The 17,839-nt window shown below is 46.9% G+C and overlaps 2 pseudogenes; one reads left to right on the top strand and one right to left on the bottom strand.

Moving 5' to 3' along the window:
* Positions 1-1,301: 1,301 nt before the first annotated feature.
* On the bottom strand, positions 1,302-1,842 carry LOC123050528 (mavicyanin-like; annotated as a pseudogene).
* A 12,621-nt stretch (positions 1,843-14,463) lies between these two features.
* On the top strand, positions 14,464-14,978 carry LOC123050527 (mavicyanin-like; annotated as a pseudogene).
* The last annotated feature ends 2,861 nt before the right edge of the window (positions 14,979-17,839 follow it).

The raw sequence follows: 17,839 nt of genomic DNA, 5'->3' as shown, positions 1-17,839 counted from the left end.
TACCCGGTAACTTATACGAAAATATCACGGTAATATACGAACCACCTATCCGATAACCTACTTACAAACACCACGGTAACTTTAACCAAGGAGGGAAAATTATTGAAAAACATCATTGATAACTTAAGTGAAAATAGCATGTTAATATATGAACCACATGCCCGATAAGTTACTTATAAACAGCACGGTAACTTTGACCGGGGGGGGGGGGGGGGATTGTTAACAACATCCCCCGATAACTTATGTGAAAATAGCACGGTAATTAAAGAACCGTGTACCTGATAACTTACGTACAAATACCACGGTAACTTTGACCAAGGAGAGAAAAAGTTGTTGGAAACATAACCCCCTCCCCCTGATAACTTATGTGATAATAACACGGTAATACACAAATTACATACCTGATAACTTAAGTACAAACACCGATGTAACTTTTGACCAAGGGGAAAATTGCTAAAAAATATAACCCCAGTAACTTATGTATAAATACCACGGTGAATTGCAGACTACAGACGTGATAATTTATGTAGCCCAGGCATGTTAACTTTTGACCCAGAAAAAGAAGTCGCTGAAACATACGTACCAACATGGGATATAGTTCCGAAGATCTCGTGGCGACGAATCTTTGATGTAAAAACAGTTTTGCATCAAATCGATGGTTTGAGCTACAAAACATTTTGAATTTTGGGAATAAGAAGAATCTAAGATGACATCAGTTTTTTTATGCTCTAGTGCATACATACATATGCATGTGGACAAGATGTGAGAACAATGTTTATTCCTCCGGTAATTTATGTGAAAATACCACGGTAAGTTGCATACTACATGTGTGATAATTTATGTAGCCGAGGCGTGGTAACTTTTGATCTGAAAAAAAATTGTCGGAACATATCAACATGGGATCTACTTTTGAAGATCTCGTCATGACGAGTCTTTTATGTCAAAATGGTTTTTGCATCGGACTGACGGTTTGAGCTACAAAACATTTTGAATTTTCGGAATAAGGAGAATTTAGGATGAGATCAGCTTTTTTGTCTTTTGGTGCATGCATGTAATTAGAGTAATGAATGCACGTAGAAGAAAGGTGATTCATTCTAATGCAATTATGCATGTAATTAAAGAGTAAAGAGGAGGTGTGTGGTAGTTTTAGCTATGTGGCACACGTGTGCCAAATATCACGATCCATATGCAAAACATGAGGCCTGAATACATACAACGTATGGTATAATTACTGACTATACAATGTACACACATATGCTTGATAGTAATATAATGACTTCTATGTTTTTTTAGAGACGCACTCAAGCCATGAGGCTGGCAACGGCTAGCAAGACGGTGAGGCCAAACCATGTGGCCTCCATAGAGGTGGCGGCAGAGACAGGCGATGGCGGGGCACCGTTACTTGCACTGGGACCGCTGGCCGGGGTGGGCGAGGAAGAAGAGGAGCTCGGCACGACATTGATCTTACCTTCATTCCCGCAGCGCAGTGGCCAGGGAAGCCGCAGATGAAGTAGCGGGTGCCGGTGGTGGTGAGGGAGACGACGTCATTCCCGGAGTTGAGGGTGGCGATGGGGCTGGCGGTGCTGCAGGAGTCGTAGTCGGTCTTGCTGACCTCGAGGAAGTCGTGTGTCTGAGGAGAGTATTTGAAGATGATTTGGTTGCTGGCGTGAAAGTTCCTCGAGGACGCCCAGGTGCCGTAGTTGGTGATGAGGTCCCATGCACCACCTGGCTCGCCGACTTTGTAGATTGCCGCCGATGCGGTGCTCAGGATGGCCATCGCGGCCACGGCGAGGAGAATGGTTCTCGTGGCAGCCATTGCGGTTGGAACTGAAAGGAGAGCTAGCAGAGGAGACTGTAAGTCAGGTGCTGCGTTGATCCTTTGAACGGAGATTGTGTTTGCTTTCCTAGGTGTCTGTGTCGGGTCCTATATATGTGGGTTGAAGAAACGTGTCCGGTAGGTGGAAGGCTGGAAGCGTAGAATAGACTACGTATATCCGAATTTTGGACTTTTTGAATGTTTACGTGGGAACACAAGCAATCTACGCAGCATGCAGCTACTACCTGGTCATCATAGTCAAACACGTATAGATATATACTAATAGATACGAAACTGCTCTGCCTACTGACTGCTGGCCTACTGACTGCTCATTAGTAGAAAAAGGGCCTTTTGTCCCGGTTCTAGAGGACCTTTAGTCTCGGTTCTGGACCAGGACTAAAGGGTCGTTACTAAAGGTCCCCTTTAGTCCCGGTTCAACCGGGACTAAAGGCCCTCCACGTGGCTGCTGCCTGGAGGTCCATCGTTAGTAATTTTTTTGAATTATTTTTAAAAAAAATTAAATTTTTTTCTGATTTTCAAATTTCTGAATTATTTCAACCTCTAATCTCTAATCACCCCTCATCACTGCTCAATTTAATCTCTAATCACCCCTCATCATTTTAAATCATCTAACTTTCCGAACGGTCACCCATCCTCCCACTCCCCCAGCCTGAGCACGCTTAACTTCCGGGTTCTATTCTCCCTCGTTTCCAAGTCTGCACTTGTTGTTTTCCTGACAACAATAAGATGTCAATCCTATTAACCCTCAGGAGTTTAGCTTGAGTATGAAGTCACACATTTCACTGTTTGAGTTTGAAACTATTGTTCTAAAAATAATAATTATTTAGTAACACTAATATTTCTTGAATAAGTAGTTTGACCATTGTTTGACCACAGTTTGACCAGATTTGACCAAAATTCAAAAAAACTGAAATAATTATTTAGTAACACTAATATTCTTGAATAACACTAATACTTCTTGAATATGTAGTTTCACCAGATTTAATGAAAATTAAAAAAAACTGAAATTTGAGCATAATTTTTTTTCCTTTTCGAATTTGAGGATTCTAAAAATTTGCAAACAGGCCGTAGGCTGTCAAAATCGGATGCGGATTTTCGTGCTGAATATTTTGATATATTATATGTTTTTTCTGACATCGTATGCAAAAGTTATAGCCGTTTTACATTTTCCCTACACTTTTTGCAAAACATGTCCAAATTTAAGTTTTTAAATTTTCCTAACTAGTAGATGTGGTAACATAACTACATCTCGAAGGATCTTAACTTTTGAAGTTTTTATCATTTTCTTTTGCTTTTTACAAAACTGAAAAGGCGATAAGGGGGGGTAAGCTTTGAAAATTGCACCATTAGTACCGGTTCGTGCCACGAACCGGTACTAAAGGTCTCAACCCCATTAGTGCCGGTTCATGGCACGAACCGGTACTAAAGGTCTCAACCCCATTAGTACCGGTTCGTGGCACGAACCGGTACTAAAGGTCTCAACCCCATTAGTACCGGTTCGTGCCACCAACCGGTACTAATGGGCATCACACCCTTTAGTACCGGTTTGTGACACCAACCGGGTCTAAAGGTCCCATTTGAACCGGGAGTAATGCCTGTACGGTGCCCTCGCCGCTCGAACCGGGACTAATGCTCACATGCTCGAACCGGGAGTAATGCAACCAGTATTAATATTCTTTTCTAGCTGAACCAAAGCCCTCTTTTCTACTAGTGGCTTCACGTATAGATCGACGGAAGATCTGAAGACCGGGCCATGCTGCTGGCCTACTGACTGCTTCACGCGCTGCTTTCCTTTTCTTCAGTATGGACGCGGTCTACGTGATGTAGACTATCACAATCCACGTCCCTGCTCACGTACATCAAGGGTTCGTCAATCAGCATTCAACTCGAACTTCTCTTCTTTCAAAAAAGAAAAACCTTTAACTTCCTTTATTAAATATATCTTCTTTACTACGTGAATTTTGCATTACAACTAATTATATTACAGCCTTTAGTGATTTATTTTGCACCTTTCAAGTTTCAACGACAAAAAAAGTCACAACCTCCAAACTAAAAGGCAAACGATGAACAAAATTCCAATGTTCCAATCAAGAAGTAAAGCTTTCATAACATATACAGTAAAGTTAACACGCTTTAAATTACATCCACACCACACAAAAAACAAGTTTAGAATTGGTAAAATGGAGCTTTCAGCTCGCAAGTTGAGCCGTACAATTGACCCATAGTGCATCATCCTGGATTGCAAAATAACATCATCAAGTGAAATAATATTGTGTTATGTATTATTAAACTGAATTAAATTTTATAAATATCCGCTATGTCTTGCCGTGAATATCTCTCCTCACACGCAAACTTGTAATTAAAATTTCATCACTTTGTGGTGCTTTGAGTAATTCATTCATATGGGGATCCTCTCCTTCGGTGATTGTTCACGGAAAACCAAGATATATCATGGTGATGAGGACTACTTTTCATACTAGTGTTGGATAGATTTCTTCGGTCTAATTTCCAGCTTTCATACCACATGCAATTATGACAATCAAGAATTAAAGCATTCATACCACATACAATTATCACATTTAAAACTGGTAAAATGGAGCTTTCAGCCTGCAACCAAGTAAACTTTATCTAAAATGAAAGGCCATATTTATCTTGGCAGCAACGGTAGAAATTTGTTTTGGATCAGGCTCTATATCCTCCGTGTAACCTATTCCTGAAAAAATCTAAAATCAGTTTTGAAGTGGCAAAAAAAATCCGAAAACAATTTCACACGCATGCATAGATGTGTTTTACGCATGTGTAAAATTACATTATGAGATACTTTAACATGTCTTTTAAAAAGCAAACACATGTATTTGAAAATACTTATTTTACTAGAATCAGTCCACAATATGAAAATCGTTCGTAAAAGGTCTCTATGTAGCACATCTATATATATATTTCTTATGAAACATGAGCAACTATTATTGACCAAAGATATTATTATAGTTGACGACGATCACTGTGCTTTTCTTGGACAGATTGTACACTGGTGTGTGGTCCTTGTGTCCGCGATCCAAATCTAGGCACGCAACAGGCCTCCGGCGGCACGTTTGTACCGTGCCCCTATGCAGAGTGTTCGGCTGCACAGGGCCTCCAAATCAAGAGGGCCCCTAATTTTCTATGTAATAGAGTAGTGATAATGACTAATTTAGATCTTATTAATTTAGGTATATAGGTTAACATTATAGTGACCAAATGTAACATTTGTACTTGATATTAAATTAGTACATATAATTAAAGAGCTCCTTTACGGTGATTGGGGCGGTACTGGGAGTACTTTCGAGTACTTACCCCTCCGATTTTTATTAGCCGTCCGATCTGGTGGGGGTTTAAGAATGAATTAACTTAATTAGTTTAATCAGAGAAGGGCATAATGGTCTAGGGTAAATAATCTTTTTTCAACCGATCACGTCCACGACCAGAACCACGTATAAATCTAGTAGCTCGGTCAAGTCCTCCTTCTCGTCCTCTTCCTTCTGTCCGACGAGCCCGGCGAGAGGAACCAATTCACCGTCGTCGGCGTCGTTCTCGTCCTCTTCCTTCTGTCCGACGAGCCCGACGAGAGGAACCAATTCACCGTCGTCGGCGTCGTTCTCATCCTCCTCCTGGTCCCCTTCACTATAAAAGACGTGGTCGGCGGCAGGAAGAAGAATAAGGCGTGACATCTACGGCGGCAGTGTCGGCGGCGACGGCGGCGCTGGTATAGGAGAAAGCCCCCGGCTGATCCCATCGCTTCCGGACTTGCATCTTAAGGTATGAATCGCACGAATCTCAACTTACTTTGATTCGTAGCCTGCACTTCCTACTTAGATTTGTTTAGTCATCATCGATTTAGGTTTCCCTAGTGCATGCAATTCAATTTAGAATTTTTCATCATCCATGGCCACTTCACTAGTTTACGGGGGACCCAGTTTATGGACGTTTATGATCGCTTGCCATAACATGTACAAGGAGCAAAGTTTAAAATTCCATGCAAGATTTCGTACTGGGTTTTGCATGCATTTATGTCTGTCCTTTCAGATTTTTATTCGTCCGAATTGTGATGCAGGAAGACATGGCGGACGTAAGTCACGAGTCAATGATGGAGTACTATCATATTGCCAACAAGATGTTTAATAGTGAGGATGAAGGTTATACATTCTATAACAAATATGGTCTTGAGAAAGGTTTTAGTGTCTGGAGAAGCTATGTCGAGTGGGATGGATCCAACTGCCATATAATTTTAAGGAAATTTGTGTGTAGTCGTGAAGGGGTTCGTGAAGAGAAGCACATGAAGAGGAAGATGGAAGATAGAAAGAGGAGGCCACGGAGTATAACTCGTGTAGGGTGTAAAGCTAAATTGGTGATTGCAAGACAGGAGGAAACAGGTCAGTGGTTTGTCAAGGATTTCATCTATGAACACAACCATCCTCTAGCCCCACGGGATCTGTCGTGTCTTTTGCGTTCACACAGAAGAATTAGCGATGAGCAGAAAGCGGACATTGCAGACATGGAAAAATCTGGGATCAGAAAACACCATATTATGGATATTATGTGCATGCAATACGGTGGATATGATGAGGTTGGATGCATTATGAGGGACATTTACAATTTCTGCCATGCTAACAAGCAGGAAACAATTTCTTCCGGGGATGCTCAAACGGTGATCAATCACATGGTGGCGAGGCAAGAGCAAGATTCAGATTTTTTCTTCAGGTACTTGGTTGATGAAGCTGGCCATCTGAAGGGACTGTTCTGGTGTGATAGTCAATCCCGACTTGACTACGAGGCTTTCAGAGACGTTATTGTTTTTGATAGCACATACAGAACCAATAAGTACAATCTGCCATTTGTGCCGTTTGTCGGGTTGAATCACCACCGCAGCACCGTTATTTTTGCATGTGGTATCATTTCACATGAAACAAGCCAGGCATACGAGTGGATGTTACGGACCTTTTCTGACGCCATGGGACAGAAGCATCCTATATCTGTGATCACGGGTGGGGATCTTGCAATGCAGAGAGCAATCGGGGTGGTGTGGCTTGACTCAAACCATAGGCTCTGTATATGGCACATTCAGCAGAACATTGTACGCCATCTGCATGATGACGCGGTAAAGGAGGAATTCCGATCTTTCATATATGATACATCTTCCATTGAAGAGCATGAGAGAAAATGGTTACACTTCTTACAACGGAATAAAGTAACAAGTGAGGACTCCTGGCTGCATCAGATGTATAAGATGAGAAAACTGTGGTGTGCTCCATATCTTGAGCGCCGTTGTTTTCTAGGATTGAGCAGCAATCAGCGGAGTGAGAGTTTAAACTCGGTGCTACATACGCATCTTGAGGCTAAGATGACATTGTTTCAAATGCTAGAGCACTATGAGCGTTGCCTTGCGTCGCGACGCTTGAACGAGGCTCTCCAAGACGTCGAGGCCTTACAGTTCGTTCCGTTCACAGAGGAAAATGCTTCAGTTCTTGAGAAACACACCACGAAAGTTTTCACTCCTGCTGTGTTTAAGTTGGTCTTATGGAGCATAGATGCTGCCAAAAAATGTGAGATCAGAGAGGTACTTGATGCAGCAGAGGTTCCCACATACGTTGTGTCTAAGAAGGAAAGAATGGATAAAAAGATCGAAGTGCGCACGGAGTCGAAGGAAGGTATGCTTCGCAGTATCAGTTGTTCTTGCCGCAAATTGGAATGCGCAGGCACACCATGTTCCCACATATTTTACATATTGGGAATTTTGCAAGAAGAAACACTGCCTAGGTGTTGTGTTCCCACTAGGTGGATAATGAGTGCAAAATGTGCATTCGCACCGACCAGAAAGAGCGAGATGTATGCATATTCTGCAGCCCTACAAAGGTACCGTAAGCTAAGGAATTTTAGTCACGCAGCATGTTTCAAGGCATGCCACTCTGATGAGGCGTTTCAGCATCTAAAAAGGGTTTTGGAAGGACAAGATGTTTGCAAGGGATCAACAAGTGAACAAGCTGATAGCAAGGGATCAACTAATGCTCAGGGTAACAACATTAGGTTTGGCCCGTTGATGCCACGATCGGCTAACCTTGATGGTGAAGGTTTCGAGAAGGTTCTGGATCCCGTGCATGTGCCAGGCCGAGGTGCTCCGAAGAAAAGGTTACAGGCAAAGATGAAGAAAACCAGAACAAAGGGTAGATGTAGCTATTGTCATGAGGTAGATGATCACAATCGACGTACGTGCGCCAAGTTGATAGAGGTACCTAATATGCCATAATTTAATGTTTTAATGTGTCCAAATATATTCCATGGCATTAATAATATCCTTATGTGCAGGATCTCAAAGCAGAACTATGATAGCTACAACATTGTGCGCACGGTCGGACATCAAGTACGTCGACGATCAACCTGATGTTGGCGTGTGCATTGTCGTCTATGTCTAGTATCGTGTGACCTTTTCTCTAAAATACTTCATTCTATCAGTTAGTGACTAACTCATATTGTATGACTCAGCTATTTGGTTATCCACTCCCTTGTAACAGTATTAGTTTGGGATATTTTTTTCGCATTTTATATGTGAGTTTTTCAAGTGCAACCTCAAGAATAATGGTTTCTTCGTGGCCAGCGTGTAGCTTGTTTAGGTTGCACGATAAAATTTGGAAATAGATGTAATGGAGGAATTATATTTCGCTCCTGAAAACAAAATAAAAGCCTGATAAATCCGAAAAATACATTAGTCATCCATGCTCTCCAATTGAAAAATATACATGAATATAGATGATGAATCATGCTCATCCTACATATCCTCCACGTAGAGTGCAAGGAAAACTGCTTGCGACTTCTTATCACAGTGTGTTTGTATCTGCATGTACAACTCCATGCTACAGGGGAGCCAGGCGAACAAAACAGTGAAAACGGCGAAGAAACTGGTGAAGAAATCGTCCCGGACGAGTTATATCGCGTGTGCCGCGGTGTGGGGAACATATCCTCCTCGAGATTTCCGTCACAGAGGCCCAGGCAATCGTCTCCGGGATCAGCGCCAGGTGACAGCTGCGGATCCGCGACAAATCGACCAGACGCGCCAGCTGCGGTCGGCTGCACGCGCGCCTCCGACCCGCCGCTCGACACGCGGCCACCTCGGACCGGGCGAGGCGCGCCCTCCGGCCCGCACCAATAACCGGCGGCCACGCGGCAACCAGATAATGATCAGGGACACACGCGCTTTGCGGCCCAGCCCGTGTGCTACAAGCGGCGCCCAGTCGTTCGCCAGGCGGACGTGGAGACAGCCCCTGACTCCAGTGGGCCTGCAGCATCATGGGCTCATGATGAGTCTGCGAGCCGCCCTGGATCTTCTGCGGCTCCACTCTCAACAGCGCCTCGGCCCGCTGCCACAGAAGATCAGGACCGCCCGAAACCGGCTGCTACAGGCTAATCTGCCTCGGATTCCGTCGTTGTCCTGTCTCCAGAAAGGGCTACGGGATATTCTGCGGCCACGAACTCTCCTCCACCTCAATGGTCCCTCCGGAATGCGGTGATTTTTTCGACCACCTCCAAATCACCTCAATTTTGGTACACATGTCTCTTGCACAAACAAAGCTAGGTTTCCAAAGTTTTATATTTTTTTGAATTTTTTTGAATTTATACTGCCCTCTAGACTGACTAATCAAAACATCGGTCTATACATCAAGGGGGCATTGTAAAATATTTTTTTCCAAATTTTCTTTCATGGACATGTTTGACACATGTGGGTCACCGTGTCATAGAGAAACTGGGTGATTTGGAGGTGGTGAAAAAAGCACATTTGTTCAAAAAATGGCTTAAGTTAGACCAAATGGTCCCTCCGAAATGCGGTGATTTTTTCGACCACCTCCAAATCATCCAAAATTTGGCACACATGATATCTTGCACAAACAAAGCTAGGTTTCCAAGGTTTTATACTTTTTTGAATTTATACTGCTTAAAATACTTGCCGGACATGATGTAAATGGACCCAAAAAAATTCCACTTCTTTGTATCAACATGAGAAGGAATCATGACTAGTTTGGTCAGGTTGTCGGCATTTGTATGGATTTTCTAATACGATTAAATGCGTAGAATACTTCTCGGAGGTGACGCGAGAAGTGCACGTTGTCGATCCTTCACCGGCGGCCGTTCTGGTAGGAGGTAAGGGTCCGTGTGGAAGGACGGGTTTTTCTCGACTTGCTTCAAATGGACATGTATTCTTTCTTCACCCTTGTACCAACATGAGAAGCATCCATGACTAGTTCCATTGATTTTCGACGTTATTATTAATTTTCTAGGGTTATCACGACGATAAAACCCTAAAATATTTCCCACCAGCGCCACCCTTCCCTCCGATCACTCTGACCAGCATGTACTTAACTTAGCATCAAGGCCATGAAAACAGGAATCAGAACCTTATTAGATTTTGATCCCACACATACAAAACAGATAACACCCAGACTGCAGGTACTACGATTATCAGATTGAACTTGTAATGCATAACAACTTCTGGTATTCAAATACATCACATGAAATAGTGAGACAACTAGAAATGCAAAAAAGCTTGTGATGTTGAGGTTGAGCAAGGGAATTTTATTATGAGGCGCAGCATCTTCAGCAACCTATCCATGATTCCACCTGTAGCATATAAGTAACTGAAAGTTTCAGATTGAATACAGTTGGTATTGGAAAAATGACAGTACGGTAATTTGAAGATGCCAAGGAAATCTGTCACAACAACTGTAGGAGGATACAAATTTGAATACAAAGTTCATAGAAGTCAATGTTGAATTAATAAGACCTTTGCAAGATGCAAAATCACTGCTGTGATGAGAGTAAACAGCATGTAGGCCATAGCACATGCAAGAAGCACTTACAGGAAGTGAAGCAAAAGGTTGTACAGCACGGCAACATGAGTAAGCCAACATCCCTACAAAAATTATTTGACTGCTTATGTCTATTTTTTTTTATGAATCATTAGGAAGCCCTAAATATTTGGATGCAAGATCACCGACATGGCACTACTGAAATATTTCAGTGTCTACATCACTGTACTGAAAGTGCATTACTGAAATATTTCAGTGGCTACGTGTGTGTACTAAAACAGCAGCACTGAAATATTTCAGTTGCTACATGCGTGTACTGAAATAGCACCACCGAAATATTTCATTTCGTACGTGCGTGTACTGAAAGTGAACCACTAAAATATTTCAGTGGGTACGTGCGTGTACTGAAAGTGCACCACCAAAATATTTCAGAGGCTACGTGCTTATACTGATACAGCACCACCGAAATATTTCAGTGGCTACGCGCGTGTACTGAAACTGCTACACAAAAATATTTCTGGGGTTGCGTGCGTGTACTGAAACTGCAGTACTGAAATATTCATTGTCTACCCGTGTGTACTGAAATTGCATTGCACTACTGAAATTTTTCAGTATGTACCCGTGTGTACTACAATTGCAGTACTCAAATATTTCAGTGTGAACCTGTCAGTACTGAAATATTTCAATGCCTACAACTATCTACTAAACTTGCAGTATTGAAATATTTCAGTGTCAACCCAGAGTCTATCACTCTAAACTGTGTACTGAACTTTTCTGGAGGCACTTCTTGTAGCCAAAATATTGCAAGTTCAATTTAGACAGATTGCATCACGTAATTTGAACACAACTCTTGAGGTGACAGACAAAATTTCCTATCATGGATACCACTCATTCACATCAAAACGTAGCAAGTAAACATAGCAATGCTATATGCCTAGACTCATTACAGCCTCGTCGATCAAACTAGGCTACGGATTCAAGTACACAGGTAGCAAGAACATATTGCAGAGAATCAAATTAAGCAAGTGGCAAGTAATGATGAATGAAATTCAGCAATCTTACCCTAAACATAGCTACGGCCGCCGTTCAGACGAGGAGAGCGGCGAGGGAAGCGTGGAGAACGGCGGGGAAGCGATGTCGCGACCACTGTCCTCCTCCTCTTGCGCTTCGGAGTCATCTCCGACTCGGTTGGAGGCTCCACAATCTGCAACGGCACCTCGTGCACCGTGGGTTCCTGATCCAGTGGATGCTCTACCCTGGATCTGAACGCCCACCACCTACGCCTGGTCCACGGGCTGGACGAATCGGCCTGCTCCATCACCCAGAGGAGGATCTCGACCTTGTGCATCGGTTGTGCGGGTGGGGGGAAGCTTTGCCCTCTCCCTCCTCGTCATTTGCTTCAAATTGGGCATTGCCATCCAGTTCATCTGCAATATGTTGTGAAACCAAGAACGGATCTCCGTCAACCTGGCCATCTTGACCTGGTCGCCGCCGGCGATCTCCATGAAGTCGGCATTCTCGCCGCCGGCGATCTCCACGAAGTCGGCGTTCTCGCCGCCGCCGATGTGCTCGATCTGCTGCTCCATCGAGGATCTTGCGTGGATGGAAGAGGGGGGTGTATGTGGAAGATGAGAAGAGCAAAGTTGCGGCCGCGAGAAGGAGGAGAATGCTAGGAGATGGCCGCGGTTGCAATGGTGATGGAAGAGGGGAAGGAGCACGGCAGCGGCTTTGCATTGGACGAGAGGGGCGGCGGTTTTGCATTGGACGAGAGGGCCCCACCTTGTCATATATTTCCTAGGACTAAAATGCCCCTAGACTAATAGTACTTTCGAGTACTTTCATCCGCGTACTTTCGAGTACTACGTATGTATGCGCCGTTAGATCGAGACAAACGAACGGCTCCAAAAAATGCCAACTACTGTAAAAGTTGTAATAATTAAATCATTCCAAATAAAATATTCTTTATAAAAATAATGCTTTGGACACTTGGATCTAGATATGTGGATCGTGATAGTCTACGTCATGTCTTCTAGACGGAGTCGATATTGAAGAAAAAGGAAAGGAACGCGTGAAAAGGTTAGCATGCCAACAGCACAGTCAAGTCTTCCCATCCTCAGTCTATGATGACCAAGTACGTACCAGCTGCATGCAGTGGCGGCGCTAGCAACCCCCCCCCCCCCCCCCCCCCCCCTAAATTTTTTTTACAAGAATTATGACATGTGGACGTTCTAACCAGTTACCAATATCACATAGAAATAGATCATTATTGTCTTACAAACACACTAAAATTCTCGATTAAGTTTAAGTTTTGCATAAAGAAGCATACATAATGCATACTATATGGAGCATAATACATACCTAGAGAAGTTCAAAAAGGCTATGTTTTTGGCCTACGATTTTGCCTTGCCATGAAAGTATCAATTATATCATCTTCATTCACCTCGGCAAAAGCATCCCTCTCAATGTATGTGACTAGGCAATCATCCAAAAGACTATCACCCATCTTATTTCTCAACTTGTTCTTAACTATACTCACAGCAGAAAATGCTCTCTCAACATTTGTTGTTGCCACCGGTAGAATCAATACCAATTTTAGAAGCAAGTACACCAAATTCAAAGCAGACATACAAGAAAGCAACTCCATATTAATCTCATCAAACCGATTTTCAAGCTCTTGACTAATTTGATCAATGACTCCAAGGAAAACTTCTCATCTCCGGCTTGCTCTTCGGCCACATCTCCCTGCCTTCTTCTTCTTTCCTATCTTCAGAGAAACAATGTCTCCGGCCCTCTTCATTCTGTAACAATTCTGCAATAAAAATTAGTTTCTATCAATAAAGCTAATTGAGACAGAAATGATGTGAAAATTATGCATGTGTTCATGAATTCATGATAGCATAGTGCAAAAAAGTAAACCCTAAATAAAAAATTAGGGGGTTTCGGTACCTTAAATCGATTTGCACACTTGCTGGTTGCTGCGGTGCTGCCGCCGGAGACTGGCTACTGAGCGCCTGAGCGGCACCGACGGCCGTCGGCTTTGCAGGGAGGCAGAGGGCCGGACTCCGGCGGAGGCAGGGCCGGACGGGCGGCAGGGCCAGGCGACAGGCGGCCCGGGTCAAGGCAGGGGCAGGCGGGCGGCAGGGCCAGGCTAGCGCCGGGCGGGAAGGGGAGGCGGGCTGGGCTCCGCCGCTCCGGCCAGCGACCGGCGAGGCCGCGAGGAACGGCGGCGGTGAGGCGAGGGCCGGATGGCGTCGAGACAAGGGCACGAGGCGGCTGCAGACCCGCAGTGGATGAGACGAGGGTGTGGCCCCGTTCCGCTGCTGGATCAATCGGTATGTGTTTTGGGCTGATTTTTTTCTGTCCCGGTTAAAAATCCATAGGTATATAATAATCTGGCCCAAAATCCCAGGGTGGGCCGCGGCCCACCCACCCTGGCCACCCTGTAGCTCCGCCCCTGGCTGCATGCGTAGCTTGCTTGTGTTCCCATCTACTTCCTCCGTTTCAAAATAGATGACCCAATTTTATACTAATTTTATACTAAAGTTAATATAAAATTGAGTCATCTATTTTGGAACGGAGAGTGCACAACATTCAAAGTCGAAAATCAAGCAGGTACACGCACTCGATGCTTCCGCCAACCTCACACGTTTCTCCAACTCACCCGGGCATAGCCTGTACAGTATAAATAGGACCCGACACAGCCGCCTAGGAAGCAAACACATTCTCCGCTCAAGGATCAATACAGCACCTGCCTTATAATCTCCTCTGCAAGCTCTGCTTCCATTCCCAACCGAAATGGCTGCAAGGAGAACCATTCTTCTTGCCATGGCTGCCATGGCCATCCTGAGCACGGCGTCTGAGGCAACCTACAACGTGGGCGAGCCGGCCGGCGCATGGGACCTCAGCACCAACTACGGCACTTGGGCGTCCTCTAGAACTTCCAAACCGGCGACCAGATCGTCTTCAAGTACTCCCCTCAGGCACACAACGTCCTCGAGGCCAGCAAGGCCGACTATGACTCATGTAGCACCGCCAGCCCCGTCACCAGCTTCAACTCCGGGAATGATGTTGCTAGCCTCACCGCCACCGGCACCCGCTACTTCATCTGCGGTTTCCCTGGTCATTGCGCGGGCGGCATGAAGGTTAAGATTGATGTCATGCCAGGCTCCTCCTCTACGTCACCCGCCCCGGCCAGCGGCCCAAGTGCAACCAACGCGCCCCCACCGACACCTGTCTCCACTGCCACCAATGTGGAGGCCACTGGGTTTGGCCTCGCCGTTTTGCTTGCCATTGTCGGCCTCATGGCTTGAGTGCATCTCCACATTCGCAGGCACATGTGTACTTTATGTATTGTTAAGAAATTATTACTAGCAATTATCTGTGTGTATAGTCAAGTAGTTATGTGTATGCTGGACGTATTTTGGGCTTTGCCTTTTACTGATTCATTTTGGAGGATTTGTTAAAAAGGATTCTTTTGGTCTTATACAACATTTGTCCTGAAACACGTTCGTTCTAAACCGTAAGAGCCCAGACTTTCGTAACTTAAACTTGTATTACAAAAAGATATACACTTAGATTAGACATGCAATTAGGCTGCCCCGATTATAAATGAACTGTCCCAAAGAACCAGCTGCCACAAATGGTGAAGAACAATTAGGATGGCCCCCGCCCCGAACATACTGGACCAAAATTGTATGGCCAAAATATCCTGTCCTTTCCTCGTGGAGTACCATACATGTTCCTGTTTCTGGTGTTGCAAGGGACAGTCACCGTCGTCGAGGGAAAGAGAGCCATGGGAGTGGGTGATGGGTGCTTTTCAGGAGCGAATTCTTCCTTGTTATGTTCTTGTGGCTGGGCAACGATGACTATCGATGCTCTGAGAGACCAAAATTTCCCCACTCCAAGCCCCATCGTTCAGAACTATAAAAATACATGCGGCATTGGGTAAAACTGATCTATCCAGGGATAGGTCATGGCCCATGCGACGTGGCGCAGCATTTCACCTCCGGATCCGCCACCTCCATTGGAACCGGCTGCTGCTCCTCTTCCTCCTCCTCGTCATGCTACTCCTCCTCCTCCGGCTCTGGCGAGTCTGGAGGCATGCTGGCTATGATGCGGGCGGCATGCCTCGCCCAGATCTCCTTCTCGATCCGGAAGCGGCGCTCCGGCGTGAGCATAGCATAGGTCGTCTTCTTTTATCGGGCCATGGCGGACGGCGAGGGAAGAGGGAGATGGACAAGGAGAGAAATGTGCTCGGACTAGCAGCACGGAGAGGGCAGAAGAGGTTGTGGCTAGAGTTGGGGACGTGGCCGGCTCAAATAGCTGGACTTTGGCCTCGGGCGCCGAGCCGAAGCGGTGCCACACGATGGTCGCACCCTCACTGGAGAAGCCCGTTGGGATATTGGGTTTCGGGGCGATTCCGTGTCGGACCCAACCGTCTGTCCGACATGGCGGATGCGCCCGGACATTTCAGGCCTATTTAAGGCGCCCGTCTGGGTCGCTTTCTTTTTTGGCCGCTCACTGACTCGACCGTCCGGGCGGACGTATAAGAGGGGTTTCGAGTGCCTAGCTGTAGATGTTCTTACCTAGCAGAAAGATGCTATGAGCATGCACGACAAATAGTCCAAATAGACCAGAAACTTCTATCCAACATTCGTCCGCATGTCCCGTCTCCCACTCCCGTGTACTTAGGTCAACTCCAGTGCGCGACCCCATCCCACCCGGCCCTGTTTGTTCGGGGCAAAACGGACAGACCACACGGCCCAGCGCGCGGCGGCTTGAACCCATCTGGTCCGTTTAGTCTCTGGGCCGACCCATTTCGACCGCAAACATTCGTCGGGTTTGAGTCGCGGCGGACAGCAAACGGACACGTCGCTCGTTTTCTTCGGGGCCGCGTGGCAGGCGGCCACCTACCTCCCACCGGCCAACATTAATGCGCACTCCCGGTCGGCCCCACTTGTCATCCACCCAGCGAAAGGTCGCCGTCCTTCTTAAATGGGAAGCCGTGGACCGGTCGTCGTCCACACCCACTCGAGCCTGTGCTGCCTCCTCCAAACCCGACACGACCCAAACCCTAGCTCTCCCTCTCCACGTCCTAGATCTCGCCGGCCGGCCGCCTCGCAGCCATGGGGTTCCGGAACACCGGCCAAGGGGAAGCACGACCGCGAGGCTGGCTCGTCCTCGGGCTGCCGACGCGGCTCAGTGAAAGAGGAGCCCGCATCACCACGGCGTCGGGCCCCCGCGCCTGCCCCATGCACCATCAGCCCTACGGCCGACGGCGAGCGCGACCGGCAGTACATCAACGCGGATGTATGTCGGTGTTATTGGGAGACGAGGACACCGCTCCCGTGGAGCGACGTACACCTCTCCAATAACTGGCATCTCTCCGCCGACCGGGTGCCGATCCCGCCGGTCCCGACGAGCGGCCATGCGCGCCGTGAGGAGATCGAGCGCGGCCGCCGCCTCCTGCCGGCGACCTGTACTACGACCCCAGGTAAGCCCCCGACTCCGACATGTGGGACACGTGGCTAAGGGACGAGCAAGACGTGCGGCGCGCCTCCTTCTTCGCCGGCACCTCGTCGGGGCCGCGGCGGCCACGTCGAGAGCGTGCAGCGGCTGCTCCCCAGGTGCGCGGGCGTACGCGGGTGCGCGGCCTCACGCCCACGCCGTCGCCTTCACCATCTCCATCGCCACCACCACCTCCTCGCATGACAGCGGAGGAGGAGGCCTGGCTCATGCAACGTGTCATAGAGGACTCCATGAACACGCACGATGAGCGCCAATGGGAGGGCTTCGAGAAGATGATGGCCCTCTCTGCGGCCGGTGACGTCGCCATCACCGAGCTGGAGATGGTGAGGACGGAAGAGGTGATGGAGGAGGAGCCCGTGGCCGCGTTCCACCCGGGCCTGGTGGTCCAGCAGTGGAGCTGGTCGCGCACGGCTCCGGAGATGGCCGACGTCGTGGGGGCGTGAACTGGTGCCCCACGCCGCCGCGGTCACCGGAGCGGGAGGCGTCGCCACGGGAGGAGGTGGTGCGGGCACCTCCCGCCTTCCAGCCCACCACCGTGTACCACGCACCGCCGTCCCACCTCTGTACGCCGCCGGACTATGTCGACCTCGTCAGCGACAACAACGGCCACTGAAAACGGCGACGGCCACGGCATCGACGGGCA

Source organism: Triticum aestivum, chromosome 2D, assembly GCF_018294505.1.
Source record: "Triticum aestivum cultivar Chinese Spring chromosome 2D, IWGSC CS RefSeq v2.1, whole genome shotgun sequence".
Lineage (NCBI taxonomy): Eukaryota > Viridiplantae > Streptophyta > Magnoliopsida > Poales > Poaceae > Triticum > Triticum aestivum.
Note: the sequence above shows the minus strand (reverse complement) of the source record. Positions and strands in the feature narration are given on the sequence as shown.